Below are 16,759 nucleotides of genomic sequence, written 5' to 3'. Positions count from 1 at the left end.
TCTAAGAATAATTTGCTTCCTAGGATTTTTATCCTAGCCACAAGGTAGAATTTATAATTCTGAATTTTGTACACTTTTGTCTTAAACCTAGGAGGTATCCAGTGAATGTCTGCTAACAGAATGAATAAATAATTGAATGTAAATATAGCTTAGTAAGTGAATATGTACATATATATGCACAGTAAGACCAATGAGCTGATCAATATTTTTTTCCACTTTCTTATCATTTGGCTGGAAGATACAGAGGAAGTTACCCTATCACATTGTGACACTGAGTCATCACTAATAACTCCTCCATTTCTGAAATCATAAAATGTCTCATTCCTCTTTGTGATTGCTACTCTCCCCAAATTTTCCTTATACCTTTTCCTCAAAATCATTGGTTCCTCCAATTTATTTTAAAAATCTATAGTTCAGGCTTTCACTTCTTGCTGATTAAAGTAATTACCACTGGATGTGCACTCCAGCTGTAAATACTGTAGAACTGAACAAAAATATATGAAATAACTAATCTTAGACAATGTACAATAGGAAGTCACAGTACAGTACTGTGATTCATGAGATCAGGGAAAAAATGAGGTGATACCTATGACTGTCCCAGTCTGGTGCCAGGAGTCATTTACTGGAATGTGGGGTGCAGAGGGGAAACCCAAGCAGAGAATGGTAGTTTCAGTGCAGTGAGAGGAAAATAGAAGAGCCTGGAGAGACTGAGGCAACTGTAATGTGTGGAGCAGACTACCAGAAGTAAAGGAGCTAAACAAACAAACAAAAAAAGTGAACAAACAAACTATTATAGATTGAATTTTGTCCCCCAAAATTTATATGTTGAAGCTCTATCCCCAAATATAATGGTATTTAGAGATGGGGCCTTCGAAATGTAATGGTTTTAGATTAGCTCATGAGGGTGGGATCCTCATGGGGGGATTAGTGCCCTAATAAGCAGAGAGCTTCCTGGCTTTCTCTATCCATGTATGCACAAAGAAGAGGTCGTGTGAGCACACGGTGAGAAGGTGGTTATCTACAAGCCAAGAAGAGAGCCCTCACCAGAACTCACCCATGCTGGCACCCTGATGATATACTTTTGCCCTGTATAACTGAAAAAAAATAAATATGTTGATTAATTTTCATGATAATTTGTTATAGCAGCCTGAGCTAACGAATACACAGACAAAAAGAGCTGTGATAGTGTGCTTTGAGGCCTTCTTAATTCTTTTTGCTGAATACCAACCTGTATATGAAATAACACATGCACAAAGGCTGGGCAAAGAACAACTAGGAAGTTATAACCTGAATAACTTCCAGGGCTCATCAGGGTGGGGGCACATTCGAATTCTAGTAAGCCAGAGTAAAGAAACATTGGGTGAATACTCAGTGTTTAATACAGATACATTAGTGCTAATGCTAATGGAGCCCTGGTGCAAAAGCTATTTTAGACCCATTCTAATAATGTTTTAAAAAATGCTTGACAGAATCAAGCTTACCTGCAAATTACTTAACTTTCTGCCAAAGCAAAATCCAAAACTCTTTAAAGAAAACAATGTGCCCAGAATCTGATTAAAAAAATTGCTATAAATGCAATGAAACAGAATAACCTGACCAATAACAAGCAGGAAAAAAAAACAGTCAATAGATAATCAACATAGAAAAAATAGTATTAGCAGACAAAGCACTAAAATTATTAAAAGTATACTTAAAGACTTAAAAGAAAACATATGTAACAGGGAGATAGTTAATATAGAAAAACTAAATTGAATTTCCAGAGCTAAACTATGATAATATATTGCATATAATAATAATCCTCTTGATGAACTTAGCAGATTAGATATTGCAAAAGAAAATAGTGTTAAGCTTGAAGGCATAGCAATATAAACTAACCAAATCGAAAGACAGAGTTAGAAAGGAAAAATTAAATGAACAATTAACATATTCTTAGTGACCAGGACCTGTGGTTATATTACACATAATCCAATATATGATGATTGTAATTCCAGAAAACAGGGAGTGTCAGAAAAATATTTGAAGAAACAATAACCATGTTTTTTCCTAAATTTGATGAAAACTATAAATTCATAGATCCAAGAAACTCAAGCGATCCCAAACACAATAACCATAAAGAAAACCACATTAAGGAACAATAATTAAATTGTTGAAAATCAATAAATATAAAATCTTAAGCATGGGGCAGGAGAAACATATTAAATACAAGAGAACAAAAATAAAAATAATTGCTGACTTCTTGTCAGGAACAATGAAGTGAAAAGAAAATAAAACACCATCTCTAAAGTGTTAGGTTCAGAAAATTTGTTGCAAAATCATCTTTTAAAAAATGAAGTTGACTCCTAAAAAGACAGATATTGTCAGACTGGATAAAAGGAAACTATAAGTTTTCTACTAGAAACATATATTTTAAATATAAAGGCACAAATTAAAAGTATAAGTATGAAAAAAATGCCATACAAATACCAATCAAAAATAAAAAGAATGAGATGTCTAAATTAAGGCCAGACAAAGTAGACTTCAGGAAAAAGAATGATACCAGACATAAAGGAGAAGATTTCATAATGATAAAATAGTCATTTTATCAAGAAGCTAGAACACTCTTAAATGTATATATACGTATACACACATATTAATAATCAAACTAAAGTGAAAACTAGGCAACATCACAATTATAGTAGAAATTAACCACTTCTCTCTCAGAAATCTATTGAACAAGTAGATAGAAAGAGTAAGACTTGAATGACAATATCAACCTACTTGACTTAATTGGCATTATAAAAGACTTCATACAATAATGCCAGAATACATGCTTTCAAGTGCCCATGCACCATTTCCAAGATAAAATATGATTTTGACCTTAAACCAATTATCTATAAATTTAAAAGAATTGAAATCATACAGAATATGTTTTCTGGTAACAATAGAATTTAATTAGAAATCAATGACAAAAAGACATGAAAAACTTTCCAAATACTTGGAACTTGAATAACATCTTCTTAACTATCCGTGAATCAAAGATAAAATCACAAGGGAAATTTAAAAAATATATTTTAAAAATAAAAACAATCCTATAAAATTTATGTGATACAAAAAGACCAGTGTGTAGAGGAAAATTTATAATTTTAAATGCTTAAGTTAGAGAAGAAAAAGATCAAAAGTTAATGATCTAGGTATCCACATTGAGGAATTAGCAAAATAAGAGAAAATTAAGCTCAAAGTAAATATAAGGAAGCAAGTAGTAAAGATAAAGGTGAAATCAGTGAGACACTATCAACACAATAACACAACATCAACTAAATAAGGAATGTTCATCTCAATCTATCTAGAGAAAATGTCAACACGTATTCATGATAAAAACTCTGTGAACTGTCAGTAGAAGGAAACTTCTTCAATCTTATGAATCTATAGCTAACATTATACTTAATGGTGAAACGTTGTTTTCTCTCTCTGTCTCTTTCTCTCTACATACATATGACATATTATAAGTATATTACGTGTTACAAATATATATTATATGTATTACATATTATATGTATTGTATGTACACAGATATATATAAATATTATATTATAAATATATGTAAATATATTTATATTTATATATGCTAGCAACTAAAAATTGGAGATGGAAATTTTAAAATACTACTTACAATAGTATAAAAATATAAAATACCTAGGGATAAATAAAAAAAAATGTGTAAGATCTGTACCTTGAAAACTATCAATCATTGCTGAAAAAGTTAAAGTTCTAAATAAATGTTAAGATATAACATATTCCTGAGTTGGAGGATTCCACTTTTGTTAAAATGCCTATTTCCCCTAAATTCATCTATAGATTTAATATAAGCCCAAGTAAAATTACAACAAGTCTTTCGATTTCTGAAGACATTGAATAGGTAATTCTAAAACTCATATTAATACCAAAAGGATCAAGAATAGTAAAACAAAGAAAAAGTGGAAAAATAAAAAAAAGTTGAAGAGCTTGCAATATCTGATGTCAAGACTTTCTATAAAGCTACGGTAATCAGCACAGAGTGGGACTGGCGTGAGGGTAGGCAGGTCAATAGAACCTGGTATTTATCCCCACACAGACCTCTCCCTTAAGCTCCACAACTTTTTAAAAATAACTATATATTTTACATCTCTTCTTGGATGTCGTAAAGACATCTTAAGCTCTATATTTTTGAAACCCAACCCACTAACATTTTACCTAAATTGGGACCTCTTACTGTTCCCTAGCTCCTTTGTCATTCCTCCAGAGTCGTGCAAGCCAAAAACTTGAGAGTAATTCTCCACTCCTCCTTCTCTTTTATTCTCCACATTGCCATTTCTTTACCAGGAACTTCCAGTTTGACCTCCTAATATACTTTGGCTTCATCCACATTTCTCTGTTTCTACCACCCAATTATGATATCTGCTGTCTGGACTTCTATAAAAGCTTCCTAAACTATAACCTACATTTACTTTTAACTACCTCCATAGTGCATTTTTGAAATGCAAATTTTATGATGTCAAATCTTGCTTAAAATACTTCAATGTCTACATCTTGGGTTTGGGAAAAAGATAAATCTTGAAAAGGCTTTCAAGACTGCGTTATCTAGGCCCTTCTTGTCTCCCTAGTCATCTTGCACTGTGCTGTCCGTTGCTTTCTCAGAGAGTAATGCTCATGTTTGTGCAGAGAACTCATTACATGTCTGTCCAAAAATGTACAAAGGCAGTACATGTACTATGGCCGCTACACACAAAGATGCATTTACCTCCCTTTGCCAGTTTAAATATGACAAGTTGACATTACATATGAAGTTCTAACCTTTTAAGCTTGCATAACTTTTTAGATAGTCAAATTATTCATGCACATAAATGATCCAAATTGTTAGGTTCTGCATGTTTTTCTTCCAAAAATAAATGCATCATTTTTATATTTTTAATAAACAGTACATGCCTATATTTAGCTACCTTATTGTAAAATTGATAACTGAAAGGTTTACCTTAAAAGTATGTTCCAGCGTGTGTTCCTACATCTCACGTAGTTCCAGGATTATGCAAATATGGAAAGTTGCAGGATTATAGCTTAACACTGTATTTCTTTATACTCAGTGTTTTAGGTAAATAATTCTCAACTTCTTGGATGTAGCACACATAACAGAATACATGCATCACACACTCCTGTGGAACGTACCTGAGGTTATATATGGATTTCTGACTGGTAACTAATCTCCACTTTGTTCTGTCTCACTTAAAAAACATATTGCATAATAAGTGCATGAGAGTGACATTATTGTAGGAGTAATCTTAAAATTGATTTATAGTGTTCCAAAATTAAATCATTTTCAAATTTAGGACTTTACCTACTATAAATAACACATTACTTATGGTGCATCTCACCAGTAAACTGGGCGAAAGATGATTATGACACAGAAGTATAAAAAATATTCTTTTAGAAGGCAACAATTCAGTAGCCTTGAACCACCACTGTGTTCTAGCTGAATAAATATAACAATACTCATGGTGAACACCAGAGGGTAAATAATGCTCACGTATATGCACTGACTTTTAAAACGTACTTTTATTTTAAAACATGTCTCTATTGAATGTGTCCATACACTCAAATATTCATGTGTATTTCCAATAACACTGCTTGTAAATTCCTTAACCACCAATATTGGAGAGCTGAGGGCATGGAATTCTTGTTAACAATATACATTTCTAAAATAGTTACAAGACTGGAGAAGGTAATATCCTCTTGGCCCATGTGAAGGGAGTCGTGTGTGGTTAATTGTGTTATTGACTCTGTATTCGCAGAGGGGTTGTTAATAATAGGCCTTTATAGGGTCCAGTGGGCTTGGCTGGTTTCCTCTCTACTCCACTGCTGTCCCATTTCTCTCTCATCCCCTGATGGTCAATGCCTTTCAGAAAAGTTAAGCCTTTGTCCTCCTGATCCCTATACAGTCTCTTCTCTGGCATCATCTAGCCTGTGCTTGAAACCTAGAACTCACAGTTTTCTACATGGGTGTTTGTTCTTGTGGTGAAAATCTTCAATCTCAAGAAAGCCTTTCCTTAAAACATGTGTAGTCTGACTTTATGCTATGGACTTCCTTCCATTCATAGATCCCGCTTCTGAATTCTGGGCCATATTCATGCCTGCCTAGCAGTCTACTTTTATTTCTTTGTCTATTCTAAGTAAGTTTTCTCATCTCTGAGTTCCATTTTTTTTCCTGCTTAATCTCTTCAGTTCCTTCCACTATGTTCCATGTGCGGTGTCTCTTAAACCTCTCAAACAATGCCCCTCTAAAAGCATAGTCCTCCAGATGGCAAGTGGTGTTGCAGATGGACACCATTCACTTTTTGGAACATTTAGGGGGTTCTTGAGGAAATGGCATAAGCTGAGGCAGACAGTGAGGGGAAAGCTATGCAGGCAGAAGGAGAACTTGTGGAACAGTGCAGAACTAGGGAGGTTTGCGGCATCACAAGAAAGTCAGCATGGCTGGCAAGTGGAGTGTATCATGCTAATGAGTTAGGTGGATTTCCTTCAGGTTATCCAGAGCTTTCAAAGGTTTGCAAATAAAACCATCACATGACAAGATTCATGTTTTAAGAAATCTTTTTTTTAGCACTATATAGAGTTTTCAAGAAATATAATTAGTGTAGGAAAACCAGTTAGAAAACTTTTCTAGGTGAGACAGGATAGAAACACAGATGGATCCTAGAAATATTTTTAAAATATCAACAAGACTAGATGAATAATGACAGGCTGTTTCTTGACATAGGCCTTTAACAACATGCTTTGAGTCTAGATCCCTACTGATCCTTGGGAAAACACAGCTAATTTTCCCAGAGTTGGTCATATGCAGATTCAGTCCTCTGCTCCAGTCAAAGTTACTCATTAGGCCAAGTTTATCTTGAGAGGCTCCTGGCCTGAGTCTCCCTACCATGTTTTCACCTTTCCTTGTCCTTTCTTTGTAGGCCACAACATTCAAGAGACCCATCTTTCCTCTATCTTGCACCATAAAAAAAGGAAGATAGCATGCTTAGTAGAAAGAGGAACTACTATGCAGATACACAATCCTGGACTGGAAGCCTAGCTTTACCACTAGTTGTGAACTTTCTGACACTCAATTTCTTCATGTGCAAAAATGTTTCATAGTTTCCTTGGGGTGATATGTATAAAACATAGACAATGTCTGGCATATAAGTATACAGTCAAATAAACAAGGTAAAAATATTCACACTAACACATAGCTTTAGAATTTGTAAGAGATTTAAAAGAACAACGCTTAGCCTCAGCAGGGGTCCCTGACCTATGGTGAGTTGTATAATTATTTCATTATATATTACAATGTAGTAATAATAGAAATAAAGTGTACAATAAATGCAATGTGCTTGAATCATCCCAAAACCACGGCCCCCCTCCCCAGTCCATGGGAAAATTGTCTTCCATGAAAATGGTCCCTGAAGCCAAAAAGGTTGGGGACCACTGACCTAAAGGGCTGACATCTTTCTAGATATGAGGAGGAGAAACCAGTGTTTGAAGGGGCCTGTATCAAATCACAAATTCACAAAGAAAAGGTATTTATAAGCAAAACCTAAAGTATCTCCACCAGTTCTATAATCTCCCCCGGGTGACAAAGTTGTCAATATCTGCTCCAGTGGTTGACATCTCATGGGCCATGGAATTGGAAAAAGCTCCATGAAAATTTTGAGCCTCAGGAACCTTGGAGTTGAGGGAAGTAGCACACTGCATCTGTGGAAAATGCTGTAGGCCCACGGTCTTGGTTTTGTCCCATAGTCTTGGCTGCAGTGATTAGGATACAGATGTTACCGAGCATGTTTATTCCAATGACAGACTAATTTTCAGGGTTTAACTCTCCATGACTACACCATTACCAAGTCAAGAGACATGATGTGGCCTCTGAATGAATTGTATGTTGGTTCAGTTATGAATGTTTAAACCTTAAATCTTGAGTTGAAAAAGTGGAGCAGAGAGGACAGATTGCATGGCTTGAAACCAGTGTTTCACTGGACTGTTACCTTGCGTCTTGCCAGACACCAGTGCGTTCTGACTAAAGAGGGACACTTTATAGTGCAGAACTGGTCTAATATAAAAATGAACTGTATTCCATTCAGCCCAGAAATTTCTCAAAGCCTAAATAAGCTGGAGAATTCCCTATGCTTGGTCTTAGTGCCAGCTCTGCAGCTTAATTTGTACCTCTGAAGTCACCTAGTCCGTTTGTTATTCTGTCTGAAGAAACTGAGGGTGAGGCAGGGCTTCCTGAATCCTACATTGCATTATATTAGCAGGTTGTCAATGTCTCACCACCTTCCGTGCAAAGCAGGTACTGTTACAGAATCAGCAGCCCATACCAGCCATGTCAGGGATTGCTGCTACCCTCAGCAAAAGTTGGTTTTCTTTTACCCTCTCACATAAAGGGAGGACCAGAGAAGCTACCCCAGGGAGGGTCCTCACAGGGGTAGGTGGGGAGTGTGGGCAGTTGAAAAGCAACTGGCTCATGTCTCTGTGCCATTGTAACCCTATGTGCTAGGAAAGGACACACAGGAGAATTCAGCAGACTTCAGTGCTATAAAGAGGACACAGGGGGTGTTTAGGACGTGCAAACATGAGCCGATGACGGTAAGCTGGGCAAACCCCATGGTCTCTACCTACCCAAGATTCTGCTCTGACACAGGCACATGAGGACTCCTACGGAAGTGGCTCATGCCCAGTTAGCCTATCAGATTAACTTCAAATGCTGAGTTTTTCCAAATATATCCACTGTGGATTAGCTCTGTATGAACATGAGACTATTCTTGAGAAAACAAACCTCATGATTTCAAAACACATGAATCAAGGCTGCATTTTACTTTATCTGAAATATGGCTCCTTTAAATCTCAAGATGTAACCCCTAGTGGCTTATTTAGCAAATGTGTCCCCGACACCCAACTCTTCATTAATTACATTTATTGATTCATTCAGCTAGTGAATACTTCCCAAGTAGCTATTAACACCCAGGCTTGTATTAATATTTTGGTTACTGTGAAGCATTCCCAGGAAAATATGATAATGTGGTTGTTCATCTGTCTGAGTCTTAGCACACAAATGCCTTGAAGTAAGGGAATTTTTTCTAATTTCTTTCTGTATTTCTGATCCTCCATGTATAGATACTGAGTAATGATTTTAGAAGAATGAAAGAATGAATAAGTGGGAGAATGGTCCTGACCTCTAAAAGAATAAAAAAATGCATCTTTCTCTTTTAAGCAGACAGGTAATTATTCAGTGGGCCTTGAGGAACAGGATAAACTGGTTCTCTGAAGCCCTGCATATTCTGAAGAATGAAAGGATTTGCTAATCTAGAATATGAGTCTCTTCTCTGCATAATTCTCCAATGAAGAGGCTCCAGCATGCAAATTAAATGCTAGTCTTGTGTCTCTGAAATTGGCTATATAATTTCAACAGTCATTTAAATAACATTCAGAGAGCCATTCAAATAAATGAATCTTGAATTCTATAAAATTATAGCAATGAACAGAGATGGAAAATTTTCTTATTCATCTGAACACCCAACATTATTAAGCCAAGTATTATATAGATAAATGCAGACAAGTTTGTACTCAGAGAGCTCTGGAACTTTCCAGTCCTTGCAACACCCCATAGGGATTTATGAACACTTAGAAATGTATACAATATGTACATTTTGTAATAAAAACTTTCATCAATAATATAATAGAATGCTTGATGATATTGTCACTTTCAACTGAATGGAATGCTTGATAGCTATGGAATGAACCAAACACTTATTGAGCACATACCAGACAACAGGCTCTCTCATTGGTGATACAATAATCAAGGAGATACTGAAAGTGCTAATACTCCAGTTGGTGAGAGAAGACCCAGGCATCTACATGTTATTTGACACTAAAAAATTTTAAAGACAGTATCATACCATAATAGTAGTTATGGCTATCACTTTCTAAAAGCATGATAATAAAAAATGAATGATTTTGGGAAACAGCCATGCACCATCATCACCTTTGACTACCTTGACCTTGAATTTTACAGCTGCTCTGCTCATAGCTCCTGGGGCTGGCTTCTAATGAATGGGAACTTGGCCCCTGTGATCCTTCCAGTAATATCTTATACTCTGCTTTGTTACTGTTTGCTTCTTGTTCTTCTTGCTACCCCCGTATCTCCTGGGTTTGGGCTCCACAGTACTCTTTTACACATATAAGGAGGTTCAGGTAGTCTTGTTTACTCTTGATCTTCCTTCTCACGTGTGGTTCCACCACCTAAATCCAGACCCCAGGTCTCTGCTATAGATAAGCCTCATAGCGGAGATACCGTGTAGCTTCTTTTCAAGTCCTGCCCTTGGGGTATACGCAGGGATATTTAATTTTATGATGTTGAAAAACCTCATCTTACCATAGTTTTACACGAGTATCTTATTTTTACTATAATTCAAATTTGTATTTTTTTCTGACAGTAAAATGACATGACTCCTAAGTGAGAGAATATGAAACTAGATTTCTCAGATTCAGGAGGAGTTCCATTTCAGCACTTACTTGAAACAACCAAATATTTCACTGGCATCTGGGCGTGAAGCCAACAAACACATGTGGTTGGTTTCTTTATGAGTAGAAAAAGGGGATTTGGGTTAGACTATTTCTCAGGTTCTTTATAGTTTTAATTTTCAAAGACCTTTTAACTCTGATTCCCAGGGAAGATGAAACCATATTGATTTGAATTTCAGGATAAACTCAATATTTTCAGCCATGCAATTTTAGAATTAGAAGGAACTTATAAATTACTAATGCTTATCCTCTTATTTTACAGACCTCCTAGAAAAGGAGGTCCAAAGGAAAATGACTTGCTCAAAATCATATATCAATTGTGTGCAGAGCTGAACTTTGACTTCGGTGTCTGTACTTTATTCCACTGATTTTCCATCGTCCCAGGGAATACAGGCTGGAGGAGTATTTCTAGAGGCAAGTGCTTATGATTTTCCACAAAAATATAACACATTCACATGTACTAAATGTGGGCTTTTGATTTAAATGCTTGGCTATTGTAGGAGCCATTGAGATTGGCCATCTATCAGATCCTTCAGGTTATGTCTACTACCTAGTAAACTCCCCAGGTTTGAACTTGCACCTGAGGTGCTCACTTTTGTTCTTGCTTCCCGGTGACCATGTAGCCCCTGCTGGAAAAATGTTCTTAAACCATTACGAAGGTGCAGTGAATTTAATTTTCTAAATCTGCTTTTCTTCATATGTGCCTTTTAACTGAAGCATCATATTTAATATCTCAAACCTAGGGAACATTTTATTTTATATTCCATCATTTAACTTTTTGGAATTCAGAGATGACTTCTAAAGTGTTCAAAGAAATCTTGGAAAAGGCTTAACTCTCTCTAGGAAATACTGATGGCTTTGATCAAAGAATGCTTCATGTATATTGAAGGAACTTCTTCAAACTTATTTTACCAGTCTTTCTTGAATTTTCAAGTGATTATAATTTGGATCCATTTATTTTGAAAATTTAAAGTGATAACACACTTCTTGAGACCATTCTAAAGAATTGTGATGAAAAGAGAACTTTGAATGTTTCAAGGCATGCTCATTTTTACTTGGAATCATAAAAGCTGTAGCCACAGCCATTTTTGCAGTTCCATTCCTTCCTCTTTAGCTACCATTTCTAGATTTAAAACCCTGGAGTAAGTACAAGTTCACCAGCCATCCCTGGTACTCAGTGTCAGCAGCTCATATAAAACCTGGGAAAATATAGTCAGGATTAAAGAAATCTGTAAAACTGTGAAATAAGGCCATAGCATGTAAATGCAATTCCTTTTACTGAGTACATAATTTATTACGAAAGCTCTTTATTTGTAGGAAATTTGCTTGACACCTTATTCTTGACAACTGCTTACTTTTTTTCTTATTTAGCAGAACAAAAAAGGCATAAAATGCTTCCAAATATGGAAATCCATTAATTTATCAATATATATCTTTACATCTGTGCTTCACACACACTCCTCTATCCCCAGGCCCAGTTCTTTTTTCTTATTTTTCTTCCTAGATCCTAACATAAGCCACTTTCCTACAACAAATCTCAGAGGTAGAACTAACAGGGGTTCATACCTACCCCTAATCCACCCCCACCGTCCCCCTCCCCCCATGCACCACCATGCTCACTATTGAATTCAGTGCTGCAAGTCACCAGGATTTGGCTTTTGGGCTCCCCTTGCAGTTTTACTTCTCTCCTAGTTTTGTGAACCATGTCCGACTTTGTAGTGAGAGGGGTTTGGTCTTTTTCCATGGTTATTTTCTCAGGAAAACATCAATTACCCACAATTTTGGGCAGCTTTGCAAACAGGAGCCCTTCATTTTCAGACTCCTATTCTCAAAATACAGCACAGAGGAATAAATGTCACCGGCACTTTGACTTGGCCAGACTGCCTCACCCTTACTCCAGTCCTCCCAGGCATACATCGTTCTTGCATTTCTCAGCTTCCCAATTCTTTGTAAATGCCTGTGGCCATGTATTGAGAGGGGTCCCGTGAGCATCAGGACTTGGATGTGGAGATCAGCTTTGGTTCTTCTAAGGTTGTCATTCTTTGCCAGTCTTCAAAGCTCCATTTAGTTTCAGAAAGGGAAGGCCCTGGTTCATCTTCTCAAAGTAAATCTCTGAGACATTACATCATCCTGTCATCTCTAGGGTTTCTTTTTGTTCTGGGGAAAGGGTAGGAAAAGGCTCCCTCATTCATTTCAGAGATGAGACTACCATTGGGCGATGAGGCAGGAGAAGGAGTGGGGGACAACATATTATGTGACCATTGATCATGGAAGAGAAAGGTGAAAAGAAAGGGAAAGGAGGCCTTGCCCTGCATCTATAGACAGATCTGGCTTTTGTTCAGATGTGAAGACTCACCAAGGATGATTAATAGAGCTTTATAACTCACTCTCCTTTTTAACTACGAATACCTTTTCTTCTTGCTCTATCCCAAATATAGATTCACTTTGGTTCTAACAAAGGATTTGCCTGATTGATGTACCGTTAGTATTTAGGACAATTGAAAATACAAATACAAACACAAATCCTTTACACAGAAGTTCTAGGACAGGTGACACCATGATGCTGCCCTTGGTTTTTCAACACTATTCATACCTGCAGATCGATTGGTGGCCAACGTGCTGGCAAAGGCCAAGAATAAGCCTATCCCATGTCTGCTGAGGAAGGTTTATGTGTATAGGGTAGATGCTGGGGTGGGGGATGGGTGAGATTATGAGTGTGTGATCTCATAAATTTATTTAAAACTTTGCACCCAGAACAATGTGTTCCAGAGCAAACCCTAGGTTGTCACTTCCTAGTTTATTTGTGGAGACTTTGTGTTGAAAAAAGCAATGAAAGCTCAAGTTTTTAAAAACTCTAGGTTTAGGACTTATATTTTTATTAATGGACCTAAATATTAATAGCAGATCAATCAAGTCTTTTGGGAGTTAATGCAAATTTTAAAAAAATTCCTTATCTTTCCTTTTTCTTCAAGTAGCACTGTGTTACATAATAATCAGAACACTTTAGGACCAACTGATTCCAAGTAAATCCTTATTATATTCTTGATAGAAGTGTAAATAATTTGGTCTGTTACAATATATGAAAGCTTTATTTATTTATTTATTTATTTTTAGAAGGGGAAAAAGGAGAATTTATTTAATTGCCGTGAGTCACATATTTTTATCAAGAAAATGGGAAATATAGAGCTTTTGGCAACATTAAATGTAGGGTGTAGTGCATAGAGCAGTGTTTGGCACATAATAAGAGGTCAATAAGTGTGAAATATCATCAAAACCAACATAATTTGATTTTGAAATAAAATAAGCTTTATAATACAAAAATGTAAGACTTAAAATAATTATTGCTCAAAATATGTATGAATTGAAAAAGCATTTCACAAAATCCAACACTCAGTCACAATAAAATCTCTCAGCAAACTTGGAATAGATGGGAACCTCCTCAGTTTGATAAAGAACATCTACAAAAACCTTATATCAACTTTATGGTGAGACAATGGACACTTTCTCAATGAAATCATCAATAAGACAAAGATGTCCTCTCTCTTGCCAGTATGTTAAACATGATATTTGAAGTTCTAGTTAGTTAATAAGAGAAAGAAGAAAATAAGAGATATACTCATTGAAAGTATACATATTGGAAAGGAAGAAATAAAACTTTCTTTAGTTGCCAATGACATGATTGTCTATGTAGAAAATCCCAAAAAAACTGGCAAACAACTACACAAGGTTGTAGGATACAATGTTAATATATAGAAAACAGTTGCTTTCCTGTATTATCAGCAATAAACAATTGGAATTTGAAGTTTAATATAATTAGATAGCATCAAAGATGATATAATTATGAATAAATTGGACAAAATATTTATAGGAAATGTATATAGAAAACTATAGAACTCTGAGGAAAGAAATCAAAGAAGTTAAATATAAAAGGAGAAGTATTCAGTGTTCATGGATTGGAATACTCAATATTGTTAAAATGGCAGTTCTTCTTAACTTGATCTATAGTTTCAGTGTAAATCCTTGTGAAAATCCTAACAAGCTATTTTGTTTGTTTGTTTGTTTGTTTTTATTTCATCTTATTGTTATGGGGGATACAGAATTGCAGGTTACATACGTTTCCCATGTACCGCCTTTCCCCCCAAGTCAGAGCTCCAGGCGTGTCTGTTCCCCAGGTAGTGCGCGTTGCACCCCTCATGTAGGTATATAGCCATCCCTTCCCCACCCCCCGCTTCCCGAGTCAGCACCTTCAAGTGTGACCATTCCCCAAACGGTGCACAATGTACTCATTGTGTAGGCATACCCCCATCCCCTCCCCCACCCCCCACCTCAGTCTGATATCCCATTGGTGTCGTTCCCAGATGTGTATTTAGGTGATGTTCAGGGAAACCAATTTTCTAGTGAGTACATGTGATGCTAGTTTTTCCATTCTTGGGATACTTCACTTAATATAATGGGTTCCAACTCTCTCCAGGAGAACCATAGAGATGTCGTATCTTCATTATTCCTTATAGCTGAGTAATATTCCATGGTATACATATACCACAGCTTACTAATCCAATCATGTATTGATGGGCATTTGGGTTGTTTCCACATCTTTGCTATTGTGAATTGTGCTGCTATAAACATTCAGGTACATGTGTCTTTGTTACAGAATGACCTTTTTTCCTTTGGGTATATGCCCAGTAATGGGATTGCTGGGTCATATGGCAGGTCTACTTGAATCTGTTTAAGATACCTCCGTAATGCTTTCCACAGGGGTTGCACTAGTTTGCAGTCCCACCAGCAGTGTATTAGTGTTCCTGTCTCTCCACACCCACGCCAACATGTGTTGTTTTGGGTTTTTTTGATAAAGGCCATTCTCATTGGAGTTAAGTGATATCTCATTGTGGTTTTGATTTGCATTTCTCTGATGATTAGGGATGTTGAGCATTTTTTCATATGTTTGTTAGCCATTCTTATATCTTCTTTCGAGAAGTTTCTATTCATGTCATTTGCCCACTTTTTGATAGGGTTGCTTGATTTTTTTCTTGCTGATTTTCCTGAGTTCTAAATAGATTCTTGTTATCAGTCCTTTATCTGATGTGTAGTATGCAAAAATTTTTTCCCATTCTGTAGGTGGTCTGTTTATTCTCTTGACTGTTTCTTTGGCTGTGCAGAAGCTTTTTAATTTAATCATGTCCCATTCATTTATTTTTGTTGCTGCTGTGATTGCCTTGGGGGTCTTCTTCATAAATTCTTTGCCTAGGCCAATGTCTGTAAGAGTCTTTCCTACATTTTCTTCTAGAATTCTGATTGTATCACGCCTAAGGTTTAAGTCTGTTATCCACCGTGATTTGATTTTTGTGAGAGGTGAAAGCTGTGGGTCCTGTTTCAGTCTTCTACAAGTGGCTAACCAATTCTCCCAGCACCATTTATTGAATAGGGATTCTTGTCCCCAGAGTATATTCTTTCCCACTTTGTCAAAAATTAGGTGACTATATGAGGATGGTTCTATATTTGGATTTTCTGTTGTGTTCCACTGGTCTGTGTCCCTGAACTTGTGCCAATACCAGGTTGTTTTAAGAACCATGGCCTTGTAGTATAGTTTGAGATCTGGCAAATTAATACCTCCCATTTTGTTTTTGTTGCTTAAAATTGCTTTTGCTATACGGGGTCTTCTTTGATTCCATACAAAGTGTATAATTATTTTCTCTACGTCTGTAAAGAATGATGTTGGTAATTTAATAGGGATTGCATTGAATTTGTAGATCACTTTGGGTAGTATAGACATTTTAACAATGTTGATTCTTCCGATCCATGAGCATGGTATATTTTTCCATCTATTTGCAAGTTCTGCTATTTCTTTTCTGAGTGTTTCATAGTTTTCCTTATAGAGGTCCTTTACCTCTTTAGTTAGATATATACCTAGATATTTTATTTTCTTTGTTGCTATTTTGAAGGGTATTGAGTCTTTAATTTGGTTTTCCGATTGACTGTTATTGGCATATATAAATGCCTCTGATTTGTGTATATTAATTTTGTAGCCTGAGACTTTGCTGTATTCGTTAATCAATTCCAGGAGTCTCATGGTTGAATCCTGGGGGTTTTCCAGATATAACATCATATCATCAGCAAAAAGTGAGAGTTTGATCTCTTCCTTCCCTATTTGGACTCCCTTGATTCTGCTCTCTTGCCTGATAGCTCTCGCAAGGACTTC

Source organism: Eulemur rufifrons, chromosome 19 (assembly GCF_041146395.1).
Source record: "Eulemur rufifrons isolate Redbay chromosome 19, OSU_ERuf_1, whole genome shotgun sequence".
NCBI classification, from domain to species: Eukaryota; Metazoa; Chordata; class Mammalia; order Primates; family Lemuridae; genus Eulemur; species Eulemur rufifrons.
Note: the sequence above shows the minus strand (reverse complement) of the source record.